This window comes from Saccopteryx bilineata, chromosome 2 (assembly GCF_036850765.1).
Source record: "Saccopteryx bilineata isolate mSacBil1 chromosome 2, mSacBil1_pri_phased_curated, whole genome shotgun sequence".
NCBI lineage: Eukaryota > Metazoa > Chordata > Mammalia > Chiroptera > Emballonuridae > Saccopteryx > Saccopteryx bilineata.
In genome coordinates this window covers 274,939,262-274,959,186 of record NC_089491.1, presented here as the reverse complement: position 1 = coordinate 274,959,186, position 19,925 = coordinate 274,939,262, and the positions used below count along the sequence as shown (strand labels likewise).

The 19,925-nt window shown below is 52.6% G+C and overlaps 1 protein-coding gene across 1 annotated transcript in view; it reads right to left on the bottom strand.

The window, feature by feature from the left end:
* TMEM132C (transmembrane protein 132C) overlaps nucleotides 1-19,925 on the bottom strand; it is a 214,287-nt gene that overhangs the window by 103,758 nt on the left and 90,604 nt on the right. The gene's annotated exons all lie outside the window — the stretch shown is intronic.

Here is a 19,925-nt window from a genome sequence, read left to right as displayed (position 1 = left end):
GTGTCCCCCCCACCCCCAAAAAATTTTTATGTAGAAACCTAACCTCCAAGGCAACGGTATCAGGATGTGGGGACAGAGGGAGGTGATGAGGTCATGAGGGTGGGACCCTCAGAGATGGGATCGGTGCCCTTAGGAAAGGGACCGCCGCAAGCTCCCTCGCCCGCTTCACGACACAAGGACACAGAGAACAGGTGGCAGCAGTGAACCAGGAAGCAGCTCCTCACAAGACACGGGATCTGCGGGCACCTTGACCGTGGACCTCCAGCCCCCAGAACTGTGAAACATCAACGCTGGTGGTGTGAGCCCCCTGGCCTGTCGCACTCGGTGACAGCAGCCTGAACAGTCAAACAGGCTTTGAGATGAAGGTCAAAGCCGACCCTGTGATGCTCACTGGGTCAGTTCCCAGCCCATGGGTCAGCCACAGATGCCCCTGATCTCACAGCGGACACCATCTCTGCTTGAAGTCCACAGCCGAGCTGAGACGCTGACCACAAACACAGGGGGGACAGTGTGCAGGGGACCTGCTTTGATGTCATCCAGGCGGTTAGCTGCTCTGCTGCCCCCGGGTTCTCTGTTTGAACGTGGGGGAAGAGCTGTCAAAGCTGGCCTTACCCCGAGCCACATGACATTAACAGGTGAAGAATGGAAGGTAGGCGAAACATAAACCTCACTGCCCCGTGCCTACTGCCCGCGAAGGTGCTGAGGCGCCACCCGGAGGATGCCAGAGTCGCCAACCGGCCCTGAAGTGTGCGAATAAAGGCGCCGGGTCCCACCCTCGTCCTGGACAGTCCGCATCTGTCGCTGGCCTCGGACACACCAGCACCTTCCCCAGGGGACCTGTGTGCAAATCTGTTAGGTCACATCCCAGCAGCGGGTGGGCAGTGATTATTTCATCAGCATCACCCCCAAACCCCCCAGACTGGTTTGGCTTCAGGGCACTGGGGACCCTGCTTTCCACACCTGACCAAATGGCCCCACATTTCCTCGCTCAGGGATGCCCATCGATGCCAGCCTTTCCTCCTGGCCGTCAGCTTTTATTCTGTGGACGCTACTGGACGGGCAGGGTCGGTTTGCGGCCGGACACCATCTAAGCCGTCGGAGATGTCAGTTCCTTTGGAGTTCAGCGCGGCCCTCTCAGGTATGGATGGACATCATTCCTGCTTTACAGACAAGAAGACTGAGGCACAGAGAGGCCAGGCAGCTGCTCACGCTCACACAGTCAGGTCATGGGGGATTCGGGAGGACACTGAGGGCAACCTGGCACCAGCATCTGTGCGGGCATGTGGTGCGCCACGCCAGGCCCCTTCTCTCCCTTAATGCCTTCCCCCACCTTTTTTTTTCTTTTTGTATTTTTCTGAAGTGAGAAGTGGGGGGCAGAGAGAGAGAGACTCCCACATGAGCCTGACTGGGATCCACCTGGCATGCCCACCAGGGGGTGATGCTCTGCCCATCTGGGGTGTTGTTCTGCTGCGGCTGGAGCTATTCTAGCGCCTGAGGCGGAGGCCATGAAGCCATCCTCAGCACCTGGGCCAACTTTGCTCCAATGGAGCCTTGGCTGCTGGAGGGAAAGAGAGATAGAGAGAAAGGAGAGGGGGAAGGATGAAGAAGCAGATGGGCACTTCTCCTGTGTGCCCTGGCTGGGAATCAAAGCCGGGACTTCCACACACCAGGCCGATGCCCTACCGCTGAACCGACCAGCCAGGGCCCTCTCTCCCCTTTTAAATCTGTCTGGTAAAGGTAACATGTACAACCCTTACCTTACATATTTTTATCGCTTCTTCACAGTGAAGCCCAGAGTCAGGAGAAAGGCCTGGCCGCCCCCTCTCACTTTGCTGAGAAGAGGGAACGCTGAGATTCAGACCACCCTCAGGGCTGCTCCTGTAAGTCCCAACCAGGGGCGATCTACACTCCCAGATCCCCAAGCTGAAGTGGACACCGTGATACCCTGGCTCAAGGGACTGAACTCACAAAACACAGCATGACCGAAGGCAGTAACGCAGGGGCTTACAGCAGGAGTTCTTGACAGAGGGCGATCTTGTCCCCCTCCCCCGAAGACTCCAGTGTCTGGAGAAAACATGGCCGGTCACGTCCACACTGGCCTTTAGCGGGCAGAGGTCAGGGATGCTGCTGAATACCTGGGCACGCACAGGGCAGCGCTCACCACAGACGGGACCCGGCCCAAACAGCCAGCAGCGCCGAGGCTCTAAAGCCCTGGTTCCAAGACGCTTGTGGCAAAGCCTCTCACGGGAAAACGTGGCCGCGGAGAAGATGTACAATTGAAGGCAGGAGCTGACAAACCACGGCCCCTGGCCCAGACCCAGCGTGCTGGTTGTCTTTGTAAATAAAGTTTTATTGGAGTGCAACGCGCTCATCGGTTTCTGTATGGCCTATGGCTGCCCGTGCAATCTGACGGCAGAATGGGCCGTGGTAGCAAAGACCTCCAGGCTTGCGAGGATATAACGTATTTGCCGTTTGGCCCCTGGAAGGTCGGCCCGTCTGACTTAAGGGGGCCCATCCAAATCTGAACACGTGCTGTGCCTGCCACACAGGAAATTCAGCCTAACAGGGTCTGTGGTGACTCCCAGGTGCTCCGCGGGGTGTGCGTGTGACTCACGGGATCAGTGGGCTCTGATCCGGATCCGGCTGGCTCTTGCGTGGCTTGGTCTGTGCTCAGCTTTGGCGATGGCACTGGTCACGGTATCGGGCCCCTTTCTTCTTCCTTCTGCGGTCCTGCACAATTTCCTTCCAAATTAGCAACGGCTGGATAATCGGCTCATCAAGACCAGCAGGTACCAGAGAAGCAGGTGATTAACAAGCCATTAGAAGAGGTTTTATTTAACACCCCCAGACCAGCCCAAGCTAAGGAACCAAGGAGAAATCAATGAGGCTGGACTGAACCGGGTCCCAGGAGCACAAGAAATTCAGACAGGAGGCGGCCGGCAGGCACATCTCCTCCACCCGCGTTCACCGGTGGGTATGAGATCGTCCGTCACAACTAGGAGGACAGAGCAGCAACTCAGCGAGCCACTTTCTCTGCCTGGGGCGGTTCTTCCCCTCCCGGTCACCTGGCAAAAATGACATGAGTGGCCACCAGCCAATCTGGCGTCTTGCCCACACGTGCCACTCCAGCTTTTCAGAAGACAAAAAATGTTCACGTCGGGAGCTTTTCAAAGAGAGTGGCAAGCCGCTGAAGGTTTCAAATAAGGGTGGTGGTGTCATGTAGCTCCTCTAAAGTAACAAAGGAGATCTGGATGTCAAGGAAAAACTGTTTTCCTGGCAGGCAACAGTAAAAACAGTCTTGTGAAACTTTGTTTCAGATGGAAGTATCCATATGTATGTGTGTGTCGACACTCACATACAAATGCTACAGAAGAATGCATGTTGCAAGATAGTATCTGTTTTGTATGCCACCCTTGGATTGGTGTTTTCATCCTCATTTAAGATGTATTTCTGTGTGTAGTAAAACGTGGATGAGAAACCCTGTTAAAGGGAATCTCTGTTTTCTGAGATGCTAGAATTGTTGCTTACTTGGCTTCAGCTGCCGAGACAGAATCGGGAAGTCAGAGAGACCTAGTCCCGTCTCCTCGTGTTAAGAAACTATGGTCAGCGATTTTTTTATTTTTTGTGTCCCCTATGAGGAATCTAGTGTCAACTAAGATGCTAGGCTGCCTACCAAGGCCGGGTCTAATTCTCTGTGACCTAAGAAACCGAGGTATTAGAGGGCAAGAGAGGAAACCAAGGGAAAAATAAAGTCCATTTTCCATACTTTGTCTTTGGAGTATTTTCAAGATTTTTGTGGGAACCATACTTTGTCTCCTGTTATTCAGTATTTTAACAGGTTTGTATGTTTTGTCTTAAGTAACTGTATCTGTGCAAATGCAGAATGTTTATGAGCTAGTATTTTTCTCTTCCTAATGCACTTACAACTAAATACCTAATTATATAGATAGAAATCTTCGTGTACCACCGAAAATAAGTGCATTTTGGAAAATGTCTCTTTACCAATCCCTTCCCATTGGCTCTCCCCTGTGACAGAGAGTCCCTCCCCCACTCAATGGCTTCCCTGGGCTCCCCTGAGAAGGTCCAAGCCCCTGGCCCCCTCCACGCCTGCCTCACCAAGTTCGCCATCACCCGGGCTGCAGGCAGTGCCTCGAACTGACCATCCTCCTTGTTGCCCCAAAGCTGGTCCTTCATCGGAACTGCTCTCCCTTTGCCTAACAAGCACCAGCACCCTGCTCCCCCAGTGCTCACTGAACAGGTGCACCCACCCTCCTCCCACCTACACTGACCAGCATCATTAGCATCTGATGTGTTCATCCCTGCCAGTTCAGACCCTCTGCAGAGCGGGACCCTCCCTCCCTCTACCACTGAGCAACACCTTGCCTGCTTTCCTTTGCACATGTCGTCATAGACAAGGACTCCCATCTTTGGGTGACCCCCAGGCCCTCAGCCTGCCCCTCCATCGGTAGGTAAGCCCCAGGACACATCACGATGGGTGGATCCACGAATGGATGTACAGATGCATGTGCACTGCTGTGGAGGTGGGGGAGACGTGCAGGGCTGGGGCGAGCGGAGGCTTGCCCCCCTCTAAGGAGGCCAATCAGGGGACGCACGTGGGGACAGCACCATCCCGATCTCCCAGCCTGCTCTCTCCAGACGCCAGGCCTCTTTGCAGAAACCTGAGAATCATTCTGGCAGAACCCCCCCCCCCCAACACGTTCCATGCTTGCCGGCCACGCTCGCCCACTCCTGGAGGGGACTCTGGTTGCTCAGGGCCCCAGGGTTGGGCCTGACCCTGCTCATGAGCCTCAGGGGCCAGCAGGAAACTGCTCTGTTCTAGTCCCCAGAGTCACAACAACAACTGGAAAGAAAGGGAAAAATAAACAAAACTGAGCCCGTGGGCTCGCAACTATCCGTAACAACCAGCCTCTGATTACTCACCTTGTTAAAATATCAACTGATTTAATTCAATCATTTAAGCAATAGCCTAAGCCAGAACCGCCATTATCACATTATCATCAGAATCCCCATAATTGTTCGCTCTCCCAGAGACAGGACAACATGGCTGTTTTTATTAAGAACATGGATTTCCTGCTGGTAAGGCCCAGAAATGCTCAGGCAGCTGCCCCTCTCCCCTTGTTCCTGCCGGCCTGTGGCCTCCTTTTATTCTTTTTTTTTTTTTTTTTTAATTTTCCAAACAAAGTGATTAGGGAAGACACCACTCAAACATACCCATCTGAGTAAGGTGACCAATCGTCGTCCTTTAGGGAGGACAGTCCTTTTATAAGTTCCATCCTCCCTCGTGTCCTCCCTCATGTCCTCCTTTCTGAGATTAGAAGACTCATCTGTAAAAGTCCATGTTCGATCTATGCAGAGTCAATCCATTGCGTGATATGACGTATTTGTATCTAAATGAGTACTTTTTTCTTACAATTATTATTAAAAATTAATAGGCATGTAAGCATAATTACAATATAAAATGTTACAAATGTTTTTATTATGCATTTATCATATTATGGCATATTATTGTTGCAATGAATAAAATGTTTCTTTTATTGACAATATTGTTTTCTTCAATGTATTTTTGTCTTTCTTTTCATTGTAAAAAAGTTGGTCACCTTAGTCTGAGGCCTGCCAAGGCACCGGTAGCAGACTCCTGGTAGGGTGGGGGTGATGGTGGCAGGGTCTGTGATGGCAGCTGGGACAGGCGACAGTGCCACCTCCCCCGCTGTACAGATGTCGACGTGAACAAGCCCAGTTTCATCTCTGTCTCATGCTGTCACCAACCTCTTCCTGCGCCTGAACAAGCAGTTCGAGCTGATGATTACCGGTACTCCTTAAAACGTGGCCATAGATGTGGAGTGGTCGGACCACCGAGATGATGATCAAACTGGTGATCATATCGATTAGAAGTGATCATCCATCACCAGAGGCACGGCCCTCGATGTGCACGGAGATCTCTGTTCCTGTGTTGTCAATCATAGTATATCGAGCTACACTTCCAGGGACAGCGTCATGCCAAATCTTTTCCCCCACACCTCCAGTTTTTCTTTCTTCCTCCTCTTTTTTTGGGGGTCGGGGTAGGAAGCGGACGTGCATGACCTACAGAGGATTTTTAAATATTCACAGCACTTTGGAACGGCTTTGGGGGAACACATTTTGCTCCTGGGGTGTCTGCAGCCCACACCGCCCCTCTCTATTCACCACCCCCTTCCAGGGCCACCCGTGTGCCCACTCTGGCCCCTGAACGAGGAGAGTCAGAGCACCCAGGGGGAGATTTTAGAATGCCAGCCACCTCTGTCCTCTCCCCTCCTCATGAACAGCTGCCAGGAGGCAAACTTGCAGAGGTAGAACTTGCCGAGGAGATAAACGGTTTTTTAATTTGGGTCACCGACAAGACCACCCAGAGAACTATGTCATTGTTATCCACCCCACCCCGCCCGCCCCCAACATGCCTTCACTAACTGTCTCTCAAAACACAGGACAGGGATGTGCAAGACATGTGACAGGTGTCCTCCTCTCTCCGGTGACATGTTTCTGAAGGGAAGGAATTGCTTGCTGGATGCGGACACGTTATCAGAGGCTGGGGACGAACCCGGTCTGCCTTCCTCTTTCTGCGGGAAGTTCCCAGCAAGGCCATCCGCCCAGGACATGCCATGCTGTGAAAACCTTGGGAGGCAGGAACCCAAGACCCCCCGACGGCAGAGGAGACCCAGAGCGGGCGCAGGATGGGGGGTGTCCATGACCAGAGTGACAAGAGGGCCCATGAGCTTCTGACAAAAGTGTGGGCTGACTCACAAGTATGCAGGGGACACCCAGGACTTCAACTCTGTGCTGTGTCTGAAATTCGCTCTTCCGTGCGAGAAGTCTGGGCCCGGCCTGACCCTGCATCCAGACGGTGGATCGAGTCACCACAAACGCCCTTAATTGGGTTTGACAGCCGTGATTTATTTACCGCACGGCTCCTTGCTTCCAGCCACGATCACACCTAAGACACACCTTATCGCGGCCCGCGTGAAGTACACCCCCAATGCAGATTTTCCTGACACTCCGAAGTCACGGTCCAGGAGGGGGAGGGGAGCATTGACACAACAAAGGATCCTTTCTTTTTTTTTTTTTTTAAGGTTTCATTTACACAGCCTTGAGTTTCTATCTCTCACAGCTCATTTTTGTGCGGTTTGAGAGTACGAGGATTCAGGAAACAGTTTACACCGGGCCTGCTCCACCTCCGTGGGAGGCAGGCCACCCCAGCCGCTCCCTGACTGGAGCCCAGTTTTAAAAGGGAACACGGCCCTGGCTGGTTGGCTCTGCGGTAGAGCGTTGGCCTAGCGTGCGGAGGACCCGGGCTCGATTCCCGGCTAGGGCACACAGGAGAAGCGCCCATTTGCTTCTCCACCCCTCCGCCGCGCTTTCCTCTCTGTCTCTCTCTTCCCCTCCCGCAGCCAAGGCTCCATTGGAGCAAAGATGGCCCGGGCGCTGGGGATGGCTTTGTGGCCTCTGCCTCAGGCGCTAGAGTGGCTCTGGTCGCAACAAGGCGACGCCCAGGATGGGCAGAGCATCGCCCCTGGTGGGCGGGCCGGGTGGATCCCGGTCGGGCGCATGTGGGAGTCTGTCTGACTGTCTCTCCCTGTTTCCAGCTTCAGAAAAATGAAAAAAATAAAAATAAATAAATAAATAAAAGGGGACACACTCAGCTGCCTGGTGCAGAGAAGCTGGGACCCCTCACTTCCTCTTACTTCCTGTGTCCGAAGGACCCAGCCCACGCCGGGAAGCCAGGAGACACTGGAATACCATTTGCACAGTAACTCAGTTTGGGACTTCTCTGCCAATTGCTGGTTTTATGATCCTGTTTGGGGGTAAGGTTGTCCATGGGGGATGAGAATACAAAGGATGCCCTGTCTCTCCCCAGTTTCTTGAGCCAATTTGCTCTGCAGGGCAAGGTAGAATGTTCCGGGTTCCTTTCTCGCTGTCCGGGCCCACCTGCTCTCTGTGTAACACCTGACCCCCTGGACCCTCAGGTGCTCGCGGGAAGACCTGGTGAATTTCCCCTGTCAACAGCTGGACTGTAAACATCTCAGCCCCTGCCGGTCAGGTCGAGAGGCAAAGCTGAGCTAGGATGTCGGGACCTGCATAAGAAGAGAGGACACACATTTCCCCATGGTATTATAGACGGGGTCGAAGCGTAGTTTTATCACCGTGTTTGCCGTGCACCGAGTGGCAGCAGGACGCAGCCAGAACCTTACACAGGATCCTCTGCCGCTTGCTACTCAGCACGGTCCCCGGGGGCATGAACACAAACTTGGCTTATTGGGAGGATGCTTTAACTAACTGAGCTACCCAGCCAGGGCTCAGGGCCGTTAATATACAATAACAGTAACTAGAAAACCAATCCCATCAGCTTCCGGAGCTGGGGGCGGGGGGGGGGGTCAATAACCCCGAGGTGAGGCACACGGATGGGGAGGAAGCTGTGACTATGTGACCTTGAACCAGATTGGGCTCCATCACAATGACGGAGACCGATACTGGGAAGCAACCTGCAGGGCGTTGTCTACCAGTGTGAGACACTCCCTGCGGGAACCTCCCGCGAGTTAATTCAACCCAAAGCAAAGTGATAACACAGCGCCCTGCGTGGAACAAGGACACGACAAACGATCGTCATTTGTATCATTATTCTATGTGCAAACGCGCTTAGGAGTTTCTCAGACACCTTGGCGAGGAGTTTGCACCTGAGATTCAGTTGTCCTGTCTACTTCCTTCTTGATCTAGACAGTGGGAAAATGCACTGGGGCAAACACACCCTAAGTCTTTCTTTCAAGTAAAAGGGACCCTGCCTCCCCCTCCCCCCCCAAAGCGAGATCATTTTCACTTATTCATTTGTTTCTCTTTCTTCAGGAAGAATGTCTACACATTCTCCCTTACTTTTTCAAAGCAGTCTCTCCCATACTGGGATTTTTATCAGATTTAAGTACTGGGGTGTTAAATCATGCCGGGCCAAACTTCTCATCTCTCTTCATTTTCCAGATACAGCCAACTAGCCTACCCTCTTCTTCTTCCTCCTCTTCCACTTCCTCTTCCTCTTCCTCCTTCTCCTCTCCTCCTCCTCCTCCTCTTTTTCCTCCTCCTCCTCTTTCTCCTCCTCCTCCTCATCTTCCAAAGCAGCTCCCCCCCCCCCAGGGCTGCCCTGTGCTGTGCACCCGGCCACACTCACTCACTTTCCCTGTATGCTTCCTGAAGTACTTGGCTCCCATCTGCTTCCCCTCCAGAGCGTGCATGGAGGTAAAGAGTACCAAGCAGGGATGCTGCGGCCACCACACTCATCCCTTCTGTAACTCCTCCCACCAAGAGTCCACCGTTGCCTCTCCCGGATGCCAGGCTGGCCCAGTGGCTTGGCTTGGCTTGGAGCCTGGCAGCTTCTACCCGTGTTCTCTTGAAGTCCCGAGCAGTCATGCAAGTTGCCCAGTAATGGCGCTTGGAGAGACCACTGGAAGGAGAGAGACTCCAGAAGCTGAGGGGGGACGAGGGGGACAAGGAGAGAGCAGCGGGGTGAGGCCACCTCCCAGATCACAGCTACACGAGGAAGCCCAGCCTACAAGGCAGGAGGCCGACACCAGCGTCCTGGCTCTGCCCTGTCTCACCTGCCCAGGGTATCGTGAGTTTGGGGTGGGACACTGAGCAGCAGGTGGAAACTCAGATAGGACAGCCTCCTTAGCATCGACCCTCGGCCACACGGCAACGACGAAGGCGTCGATGAGGTCTCGCCTTGCATTTCTCGCCTTGGGAATTATTTTTTGACAAGAAGGCGTGCAGCTGGCTCACAACTTGTGCATGTGCTCATCACACGTGTTCTCATGGCCACATACAAAGAGTTCCTGGATTTGCTGAATAGTTTCCTCTACAACAACTTGCCCTCTTTTTTTTTTTAACTTGTGCACTTACTGGAAAATGCAACTTGATGTTACTATCACGAATGGAAACCTTGCCTCACTGGATAAAAACAGAAGGCGACCACGATGACGAAATACGCGATCACCACCATTTAAAGTTATTGACCACCCCCCACCCCCCACCCCCGCTCCCAAAACGATGGGCACTGCACAAACCGCCATCCAGAACGTGGCCTGAAGTGGCCCTGCGCAAACCGCTCACACCTCTGCTCTCTGTCCTCCTCATCTTTCTCAGATCATTTCTGGATAATAAGACATGTCAAAGGATGCCGCAGAAAGATTAATTTGGGTGTTAATGTTCATTCTTTGCACGTGTCACCATGCTCTTAAGTTATCATTACTCATTGCCTGATAACTGCCTGCCTGCCCACCATAGGTAAGTCCCGCTAGGACCCTGCTCTCTGCGTGTAAGGACTGCACTTAGTAGGTGCTTCATAAACACGAGCTGCAGAAGTGGATGAATCCAGGAATGCCTTGCGGTTCCAAGCCTTCAACTCACCTCGGCCCACCCCCCACCCCCACTCCAGCCAATCAGGAATGAACTTCTTTGATTACAAATACTATCGTGGGGGATTTCTTTTCCATAAATCAATACTGTTTGCACAGACCCAACGTGAGCCACTCGCTGACCCTTCCCATTCCCCGGGGTCTGGCGATACATTTTGGATGGGGTATTTATTTTCTGCCAAGTAACAATAGGTTCCAGTGACAAATGCGTAGCCCTGACCCACCGGAATGCACGAGGAAGAAGGAAAAAATGCCTGATTAATCAAGCCCAAGAAATACGCGGTTCCCCCATCCCCCCCCTTCCCTGCTGAGGGTGGCAGGCGGAGACCCACACAAATTAAAACGAAGCCGAGGATCAATTTTCTAGGAATCAGAAGGCACAGGGAGCCCGAGAGAAGTCAAAGGCATGTTTTTAGCCCTGACGGCTGCTCCTTTTTTTTTTTTCTCACTTAGAGCAACCTGAAAAAAAAAAAAAATTCAACCCCTTTCCATGAATCATCTTACCCCGTCTCTTCCTAGGATACTCGCAGATAGAAAATGGAATTACAGAAATATAGTACTTTTTAAAACAATGCTTTTGCTTTCTTTTTTTCTCCCAAAGAGGATAAGATCTCAGTAGCCCCCACCCCCAAAAAACCCCCTACATTCTTCGCAAAAGTAAATGGCAAATAACCAAAATCCCCGATAGGATGTTTCAATGGGGCTTTTTACCCTCCGACTAAAGAGCCGCAAATGGAAAACTTCAGAACCATTTTTGTTTTCAATAAAAATCTTGTTTAACAGTGTCATGAATATTCATGCCTTCGGCTGACTTCCAAATAAAAACAAGAGAAGCCCAATGAAACAAGGGTGGGGGAAGAGGTTCACTCAGCTGCACAAAGGTTTGAAGGACAAGATGCTATGTTTTCAGACATGTGCATCTGTCACAAAAAAAAAAGAAAGAAAAAAAAGACATTTACAATTATCAGAGCACCAAGTATGTCCATGTCGTCAGCATTTTTCTTTTTTTTTTAAAAAAATTATTATTATTCAGTGAGAGGCAGGGAGGCAGAGACAGACTCCCACATGTACCCCAACTCAGATCTAGCCAGCAAGCCCACTAGGGCTTGCACTTCCCATCTGGGGACACTGCTCTGTTGCTCAGCAACCAAGCTATGTTAGTGCCTGAGGCAGAGGTCATGAAGCCATACTCAGCACCTGGGGTCAACTTGCTCGAACCCTTCAAGCCATAGCTGTGGAAGGGGAAGAGACAAAGAGAGAGAGAGAGGGACAGAGAAAGAAGCGAGGGGGAGGGGTAGAGAAGAAGATGGGCACTTCTCCTGTGTGCCCTGACTAGGAATAGAACCTGGGACATCCACAAGCCAGACTGATGCTCTACCATTGAGCCAAACAGCCAGGGCCATCAGCATTTCTTAAATTTCTGTTATTTCCTGAGCAACACGGCAACCTTCGCCGTACTTGAGGATTGACCCATTGCGTTCACACTGCTTTTTCTCTGGAAATGGATTTGATCTGCTCTCTTTAAACGTTGAGCTTCAGTTCTTATTGATGACATGAGGGGTTCGAGAAGGTAATTATAGTTTTCTTAGACACGTGAAAATGAATTATAATTTAGTAAAAGAAAGGATGGGTGTCCAAGGAGTGAGTAACTAAACGTGGGCATGCGGCCTGTGCCATACTGACCACAGCTTCAGAAAGAATTATCCACCTGAACATTGGGCTTTCTGTAGCCCTTGCACCTTCATGTCACGGTCATTGAAGGCTGACCCCCTCTGCCAAGGAGCTGGGGGGGCATAGCGCTGAGAACCGGGCTAATTTCAATGCTTCATCCTTGGTGAGGCTCCACCCAATAAAAGGGGCAGGGTTCACGCTATTACTATTTATTCTAGACTTGGAGCACCAGAGCCAGGGTGTAAGATCAGCCTTCTCTCGAACGCTCCATGCTGTTCGGTATGGTAGCCACGAGCCACATGCGGCTACAGCAATGAAAATAAAATGAAAACAAAACAGAACTCAAAACTCTGTGTCTCCATCTCACCAGTCACACCTAGGTGCTTGGTCACCAGCCACGGCGAGAGGCTATTCTGCCGCATAGCCCACACCTGGACCGTTTCCATCCTCATCCAAGGTCCTACCAGCCATGTGCTCTAGAGAGCACAGCCCACGCCCTCACAGTCTGGGGTTACTTTTAGAAATTTGCTTGTAGAATTTGGGGCCCCCAAACCCTCAAAGTCATTTCTTGTTTTCAGGAGGTTCGCCCCCTTCCTGCCTGTGTGTGTCACCTATGCCTCCGCCTCATGGCAAAGCATTTCCACAAGGAACCTTCCGGTCACCTGACCAGAGACCTGCCCCTTTATCCACTTGACTCGCCGCATGGCAAAGAGGACACCTGTCACAGAATCGGTGCTTTTATTGGGGACATGGACAGGGCTTACCTCGTTCTCCGACAGGTGCCCTGTAACACGCGCAGAGCCCAGCCCGGACAAGAGAGCGTCTCCACGCACCCCATCCCTGCAGAAGCGGCGGTTCCGCCCCCCATCATGGGTTCATGATGACATCCAACGGGAATGAGGTTTCCTCTTGGCTTAAGTCCAAATGGACGAATCATCCTAATAAACTGTAAACAGACCCAAAGCCTAGACTAATAAGTAGTGGTCTGGTCTGCTTCTGGCAGCGGAGCGCAGGTTAACACAATTAACTGAATGAAGCTGAGACCGGAGCCCACACAGCGACCGAGTCTCTACTGCAGGAGCTCAGGGGGCGTGCCTCCCTCGGTCCGGGGAGCATGTTACGGAAGCCAGGAAGGCTCTGCTGGGAGGTCCTGGAGGGAAAATAGGGGGGCAAAAGGGGGGGGGATGGAGCAGAGAACAAAAGTTCCCCTTCCTCCCCGCAAAGCGGCCACAAGCTGGCTCCTCCTAACAGTTGGAGGACAAAGAGTGGGCTTCGTTTTCAGACCTTCCTATTTTTTAAGAGAAAACCAGATCCGGAATTAAAATGGGTTAGTATTTACCATATTACACCGGTCCAACAAAACACATCGTCACCGGGCACCAGACCCTACACCAGATGCTAAGTAATGTTCTGATGGATGGGTTAACACGGGAGAACTGAAGGCTACACGTTCATGTTCACACGCACGGCTCTTTCCTCCCGGGCAGTGGGTCCCTCCGCCATGTGACTGTGAAGCCTCTCCCACGAGGTGGTGCCGTCTGTTTCCACATTTTTTGAACCTGGAGTGGTTTTGGCATTCTTTTCTTTTCTTTTCTTTCTTTTTTTTTTTCTTTTTTTTTTTTTGTGGCCAAGAGGAAGTCATGTTGGATGGATTTCAAGACCGGATCTGGATCTAGTTTCCCTGTACCGTCCTTCTTGGGAGAGAGCCCTTTGGACAAGCCCAAGCTAGCCTGGTGGACAATGAGACACACGTGTTCCCAAGAGGCGCCATCATTCCAGTCGACAGACCCCCAACCCCCAGAGGCAGAAACGCAGGCTTGACTGACAGTTCCTCTCAGACACCATGGGGAGACAGCCGAGCTCGGAGGAACCACCCAGCTTGAGGACACCCTTAGAATCGCAAGCCAAAGACACACTGTTGGTTCTAAGCCACCAATTTCCAGGTGGTTTTATGGTGGACAAAAGCTGCTGCTACACCCACTTCATTCTTCAGCTACATCCTGGGGGGTTCAGTTCCCACCTCCGTCGACAACGAGTCATGTGACTTTGGAAGAGCCACTTGGCCTTTTTATTTTTTTAATTTTATTTATTGATTTTTAGAGAGAGAGAGGAATGAGAGAGAAAGAGAGAGAGAGAGAGAGAGAGAGAGAGAAAGGGGCGGAGCAGGAAGCATCAACTCCCATATGTGCCTTGACCAGGCAAGCCAAAGGTTTCGAACCGGCAACCTTAGTGTTCCAGGTCGATGCCTTATCCCACTGCACCACCACAGGTCAGGCAAGACACTTGGCTTTTGATGCCTCCATTTCCATCTCTGTAACATCAGGAAACATTAATAGGAACAACAACCACCATAATAAGGATTCTGATAATAATACCTACGTCTCAGGGCCTTTCCGGGGTGCAGTGAGATCGTCCCACCCACGGGGTGCATTTGGACAGTGGCCCTGCACATAGCAAGGTCTGCCATCACCATCCGCCAGCAATTCTGACCGTCAGGAACCCCATCTGTTAAAATGAAAGCCCTCCCACCATTTTCATCAGTAACAAGAAAGCAATCGTCACATTGCCGACTCTGATGCTCACTTGGCGTGCCCCTTGAAGGTCCTTTTGCGCTCCATGTCCCTGGTTAAGTAAGGGCTCAAAATGGCTCAGAAGGATAGGAATTACCCCAAGCTTAGGCCCCACACCTAATACAATAGTGGACGCAAAGCACTCAGGGACAGAGAGGGCTCAGAGCTCAGGAGGTTGCAGGGTTCATTGACATCCAGCACCGAGGAAGTTGCTGTCTCTCACAGTGACTGCAGAGCCCAGTAGGTGACATGTGACAAAGAGTAGATTAAATGCACCAGGTGGAGAAATGTCGACACCTTTGGGGAAATGGAAGAGTGGGCGTCTTATGATCTGAGAAGGCCGGTGTTCCTGGGGGTGTGGTCCCCAGCATCAGGTGCCTGGCTTCCTCCTAGAAGGTGGGTGCTCTGCCTCCTGCTGGCCCACGAGCACCTTACATCTGCATGGAGACCCATTGTCTGTCTGCAGCCATTGGTGGCTCCCAAAGGTTGGTGGGTCTGTATGTATCTGTCATGGCCCGGGATCTGGAATTTTGTTCTGACACCCAAGCTCAGCCAAGGATATCCTCAGAAGGACTGAGCTGGGGTGTCCCCATGGGTCCCTGCCAGAGAGACTGATTTCTCTAGAGTTGGTGACAGTTTGGGCCAGACAGAGGGTGGAGTTGTGTATGGCACCTGTAAAAAGCAGGGTCACCTGGCCCTGGCCAGTGGCTCAATGGTAGAGTGTCGCTGGCATGTGGAAGTCCCTGGTTCGATTCCCGGTCAGGGCATACAGAAGTAATCATCTGCTTCTCCACCCCCTCCCCTCTCTCTCTTTCCCTCCCGCAGCCATGGCTCGATTGGTCTGAGCAAGTTGGCTCCGAGCACTGAGGATGGCTCCATGGCCTCCCCCTCAGGTGCTAAAAGTAGCTCAGTTGCTGAGCAATGGAGCAGTGGCCCCAGATGGGTAGAGCATCATCCCCTAGGGGGCTTGCCAGGTGGATCCCTGTTGGGGCCCATGTGAGAGTATGTCTGTCTGCAACCCCCACACACCTCTCACTTAATTGAAAAAGAAAAAGAAAAATGAAAGCAAGGTCATCTTCACCCATTGAGAAGGCAAATTGTTGGGACCCAAGCGACACTGTGGGTCATTCCGCTGACTACTCCACACAGCCCTCCCTTCCTCCTTGCTGTGCCCAGAGTGCGTGTGGGGAAAACAGATACACAGGAAACAGTGTTGTAAAGCTGTTGGGGCTTTGACAGGGACTGAGATGAAGTGTCTCACGTCCATTAGGACTCAATTACCGTGGTCTTTTTAGTGCTCTGTGGTCTTCCCTGGCATTGTGTTGCAAATAGGGACTTGGCTGTGTTTGCAGACAGAACATTCCGGAAGCCAGTGGGAGCTCCCCAGGGGGTGCTTTTACACCATCCCGTCCTCCCTTAGGGAGAGTTCATTCTTATTCCAGACTGTCCCATGAGAAGGGACAATGTCCCCGGAGAGGGAGACTAGACTCGGTGAATGCTGGGCGGGCTCTCAGGATAGGTGGGTCCTTCCCACGCCAGCCCCTGCACTCCAGGCCCTACGGGAAGATGTTTCTGGGCAGAGGCAGCTTCATGGGGGCTTACCTGTCATAGCAGGGGCAGAGGCGGGACCAGGGGAGGGAGCCTGCATCCCTCAGCGGAAAAGCCAGCCTTCCCCTCCAGATAGCTGCTTCACAGAAGCCCCTCGGGACCATGGCAGTCATAAATCTCAGCAACCGTCACACCGTCCAGGGAATGACTCTGCCTTGCGCCCACCCACCTACCGAGGGTTTAGAAAGCACCTGCTGGAATGGCAGCGAGGACAGCGGTGAACTAAGACAGTCCCTCTCCGGGACGGGATGAGAGGGGGATAAAGGGGCCTCTTGACTTGTAAATGGTACCTTTCTCTTTCAATCCCTTGCCTGTTCGCTTCAGTTTGGACATTGGCACCCCTGTCCTGTTGTTTTAGAAGCCAAACAGAAGCCAGATAAGGGAAGGGGAAATGTCATAGGGTTTTTGGTTTTTTTGTTTGTTTGTTTGTTTTGTTATTTTTAAGTAATGTTTTTCTTTTAACTTTCCTTATGCAACAGGAAAGAAAAGTCAGCAATTTCCATAGCAACAAGCCTGTCGCCCCGCGTGTTTGGAGGCCAATCAAGAATGAAGGACCAGGCCCCGTGCCCAGCGGCTGGGATTTCAGAATTTGGCAGGACGATCTTCCAGATCCCGGGGACTTTTCATTCTTTCCCCGAAGAGAAATGCTCTCAGTAAGTGGCAGCGGCCGCCCTCAAGGGAGGGAGCGTCCCCAGGGAGTGGCCTTCACGCCTCCCTCCCCACAATTAAATCATGTTTTCGCGGTTAGCCTTCCCTCCCTCTGTCAGATCGGAAACCATCCATTGTGCAAGGAGCTCTCCTGGTCTTGACTTAATAAGACCCCGTCTTCGTGTCTTTGCTCACAGAGTTAATTGCAGGGGGGTGGGGGAACAAAAGGAAAAGTCACCGAAGAGTGTCTGGGGGCGGACACTGGCCGAGCAAAGGCTGCGAAGCCTTCACAGGGCACCGACAGCAGAGATATTGATCGCCCCTCTCTCGGGTCAAAGAAGAGTTGAAATGATTGCTTCCTGGAATCGGACGCCTATCATTGCACTCCCCGCTCTGGCCTCGCAAATCCCTCCCTCAGCGACTGTGACTTCCCCCCCAGGCCCATGCCGGGGGGGGGGGGGGGATCGGGAACGTCACCTCGTCCAGGACCGGTCCACCCCTCCCCACTCACCTGCACACACCAAGGGCGTCTTTTTAGAACTGTTCGGGCTTCCCATGTGGTCACAAGCTCACCTTGGACTCAGAGATGCAGCCCGCCTGCTATAACTTCATTTATGAGCCTCATCATGGGCATTTCCTCTGTGACAAAGCCCCCTGCCACCAGCCCCACACACACACACACACACCCCAAGATACCGTGGGCCTAGTGACAGCACAGACCTGGCCAGGCCTGGAGCACAGAGGGGTCTCTCCCAGACTCCGAACCTATCCTCCGGGTGATGAGTGATGGGAGAAGGGTACAAAAAGGACCCTACAGAGAACGGAAGGCGGGGACAGGGGGCTCCGATGGGGGGACCTTCATGGGAATGAAAGCAACCCGGGCGGGGTCCTGAGCAGCACAAAGAGGCCCAGTCTGCATCTGAGACCCGCAGAGCACGTGCCAAGGCCCCGAGGCTGAAGTGAGCTTGTCCTGGTGCGTCAGCGAGAAAGCAGAGGTTCAATGAGGATGCGTACGGGACGGAGGGGTAAGAAACGAGGCTGGAGACATGCGTGAGTCTGGAGCTGTGGGTCCCCAACTGACTGCTTATCAGAATCAGCTGAAAAGATTTAAAAAACAAACAAATACTGATGACCTCCAAGGGCATTGCCCAGAGATGCAGATGGCATGGGATGAGTGTAGGATTCAGACATTGCCATCTTTTTTCAATATTTTTTTTAATCAAAAAATTTTTAAACTGGAAAAAATCAAAAGAATAGTATAATAAATGCATATATATATATATATGTCCATATATCTAAATAGACACACGAATATAGCTATAGACAGACTCATCATCACGCGAGTCATATTGGACCAGGGCCCACACTGCTCCAGGACGTCTCTTAATCAACTACATCAGCAGTGGCCTTATTACCAAACAGGAGTCCTGTGAGGGCTGTTGAAGACCACATGGCACTTTACAAATGAATGACTCACTGGTCACTATGCAGATATGACTGTCACGAGGCCCCAGAGGGCCCACCAGCAGCCCCCAGAGGAGCCAGGGTTTGGGCTCTGCAGCACCAGGTCTGACCCAGGAGACACCGGGCAAGATCCACTGAAGAGGAAGTGGAGTCCTGTATGTTGCTGAGCAAGGTCCGCATTTTTAAGATCCCACTAAAAACCTCAAAAGGAGAGCCTGACCAGGCAGTGGTGCAGTGGATAGAGCGTCGAAATGGGATGCAGAGGACCCAGGTTCGAGACCCCGAGGTCGCCAGCTTGAGCATGGGCTCATCTGGTTTGAGCAAAAGCCCACCATCTTGAACCCAAGGTCACTGGCTTGAGCAAGGGGTTACTCAGTCTGCTGAAGGCCCGCGGTCAAGGCACATATGAGAAAGCAATCAATGAACAGCTAAGGTGTTGCAACATGCAATGAAAAAAAAAACAAAACCCTCGAAAGGAGAGAAGCATTCTCCCAGAAGGCACGTCCAAATTGACTACTGTCCTGGCGCAAAAAGCTGATGGACGCCGCTGGTGTTTCAAGTCCACGTGAGGTGATGGTCTCGTCTTCTACTCGCTGACCTCACGAGGGGTTCCCATGTGCATGACAGCCGTGGTCCAGGTCTGGGGGTGCTGGCCTTTCTGACTGGATGCTTCCAAGGTCAGATAACAGGAGGAAAGCCCCGTTGACATAACATGGATCCCACCTTAGAGGAAAGGGAGGGTCCACGGGGCTCCAGCCGTGGGGACAGCCGGGGACATGGCTGGAAGTTGGGCCAGAGCTCCTGGGGGGGGGGGGGCACCTCCTCTTCCCTCCTGCACACACCATCCAATGGCCCCATTTCCAGGACTCCTCCTCCTGAGAGTGGATGGGAGCCCAGCTGGCCCGGGGGATGGCACCCAGGACTAACCCTACGAAACAATAAACACTCACTGCTCCGGGGACACAGGCCACGGGACCAGAATTACGGTGACAGTCCAAGGAAGGTTTTCGACAAAGGAGCGCCAGCGGATGCTTTCAAAACAGATACACTTGCTGCACCCCCTCCCAGGTTTTTGAGTCCGCTAATAATTCTTGCGGGTGCCACACCTAAACGGTTCAGGCTCCCGCTATTTCAGAACCCCGCGGTCCGGGCAGGACACCGGACCCAGGAGCCGCAGGTGAGCACAAAGATACCCCAGCACACCGGGATTCTGCCAGGCCGGCCGCTCCGGCTGCAGCAATGATGCCACCAGTCGGCCGGCTGGCCTCACGTCTCCACGTGCGTCCGGATGCAAAGGGCCAGACGGCGTCTCACAGGGGACGACCCCTCCCGGGTGCATCTGACCGCGTGCAGCAGGCAGGGCCAGGAGCTGGGGAGCTCCACAAGGAAGGCAGCTGGTCTGCAGGCTGAAGAGCCGCAAACAAACAAGCTGTAGGAGGGGGCACGCAGGGCTGGAGTCTACTTCATGCTGCACATGATGGTGGAGGAGTGGGGGGCAGGCTGCCTGGCAACC